The sequence below is a fragment of the Rhinopithecus bieti genome, unplaced genomic scaffold (assembly GCF_001698545.2).
Source record: "Rhinopithecus bieti isolate Rb0 unplaced genomic scaffold, ASM169854v2 scaffold_28456, whole genome shotgun sequence".
Lineage (NCBI taxonomy): Eukaryota > Metazoa > Chordata > Mammalia > Primates > Cercopithecidae > Rhinopithecus > Rhinopithecus bieti.
In genome coordinates this window covers 10,135-12,058 of record NW_016812403.1, presented here as the reverse complement: position 1 = coordinate 12,058, position 1,924 = coordinate 10,135, and the positions used below count along the sequence as shown (strand labels likewise).

General features: G+C 40.6%; 1 pseudogene; it reads right to left on the bottom strand.

Annotated features, from left to right (window-relative positions):
* Positions 1-233: 233 nt before the first annotated feature.
* On the bottom strand, positions 234-1,486 carry LOC108544947 (olfactory receptor 10J4-like; annotated as a pseudogene).
* Between the last annotated feature and the right edge of the window lie 438 nt (positions 1,487-1,924).

The following is a 1,924-nucleotide window of genomic DNA, read 5'->3' as shown; positions in this document are numbered from 1 at the left end:
ACATTCCCTGAATGGATATGTGAACACACACACACACTCACACACACACAAACACACACAACATTTAAAAATATTTTAAAACTGCATCCTCTGTGTAGTAGGAAAACGGTGAGACCAAGACATATTAGGCAGTTAGACAATACTTTAACCAGTTTGTGCACAAAGTGATATTAATTGGAAGTACTCCACTTTTCCCACCTTTATTTATCAAGGTATGTAGTTTTTTTAAATGGTCAGGGCTCTTTTTTTGTCTTCTGAGGGAAAACCCCAATTACATTGCCTAGTGTTTCTCTCAGGGCTATCTGCATATCTTTGTTTCTCAGATTGTACACGATGGGGTTAAGCAGAGGCATCAGTATTGTGTATGTCACGGCCGTCAGCATGTCTTCATGGAAGGAGTTGCTGTTCTTGGGCCTCAAATAGACAAAGCAAGCAAATCCATAGTGTATGGACACAACAGTGAGGTGGGAGGAGCAAGTTGAGAAGGCCTTAAACCTCCCCTTTGCAGAGGGCATCTTTGTGACTATGAACACAATGAAGACATAGGAAATCATAATTAAAATAAAGCTGCCCACCAACACACAGGCAGAGTACAAAAATAGCCATTTCATGATTGGAAGTGTAATTACAAGCAAGGGAGACCACTGGTGAGAATAGTGCCGGATAGTGTTCAAGTCGCAAAGAGACAAGTTGAATACAGTGACGATGATGCACAGAGAAAGCAGGAACCCAACCATCCAAGAAACCATCATCATCTGCAAGCAGATCTTTCTTGTCATAAAGGTGTGGTACTGCAGTGGGTTGTGGACGGCCGTGTAGCGGACATAGGACATAGCGGCCATGATGAAACAGTTGTTGGATGCAAAGCCCAGAAAGAAAAACATCTGTGTGGCACACTCAGGAAGAGAAATGGTCTTGCTCTCTGACAGCAAGTCTACCAACAGGCGAGGGATGACTACCACAGTGGTACAGGTTTCTGAAAAGGACAGGCCACAGAGGAAAAAGTACACGGGAGTGTGAAGGTTGTGGCTGAGCTTGATGGCTCCCATTATGGACACATTTGCAGTTAGGATGGTCATATGGGAGAAGAGAATCACCACAAAAAGTAGACTCTGCAGGTCTGAAAAACTGGAAAATCCCCACAGAATGAATATGCTCACTGCAGTGTGATTGCCCATCCTCCTGGTGGGCACGACCACTGTCTATCAATGGTGCAGAGGGGCTCTTGGTCACAAGTCTGAGATCACTGTATAAAGCTCCTTATGCACTGATTTACCTTTATTTTATTCAGGGGAACTGAGCAAGTGTCAGGCAACTCTTAGAGAACCTGAGGAAAAGGAGTTAAATGCACCTAGAAAGAGGTCAAGGTCAGGAGCCTGAGTTAAGAGAAGAATGATTCTAATATGATAATCTGTATAGATGAGTGGGCCCAAATACTATACCTGGATTTTACCCCAAAAGCACTGTTTATCTCTCTTTTTTCCATTCTGGATCTGCAAGGAAGACACAAAATATGAATGAAAGTTTTTTGATCTCACTTACTGGATTTTGAGATGTTATATTTGTCAAATGCTTTTTGTGATTTAGTGGTACCCTAGCACTCAGGGGTGCTTAAAATAAACTGTTGATTGAATGAATAAAATAATTCCATCATTTAAAATTACTAAAACACTTAGAAAATTCTGAGAGATCAGCGAATATTTCCAAAATAACATTCACATTTCTTTCAATGCAATCCTATCTTCATCAGTGCTCTCCACAGTGTAGTGGTTCCGAGGGTGACATTTGTGTCAACAACTAGAGCAGACAAATCAATTTAACATGTTGTATCTTCTGGGTTTCTATATGTGGTAATAATTAAAGCTTGAGACATACAATATCAATTTTTCTTATTACAATAGTTCTTAAGACATATCATTAATTT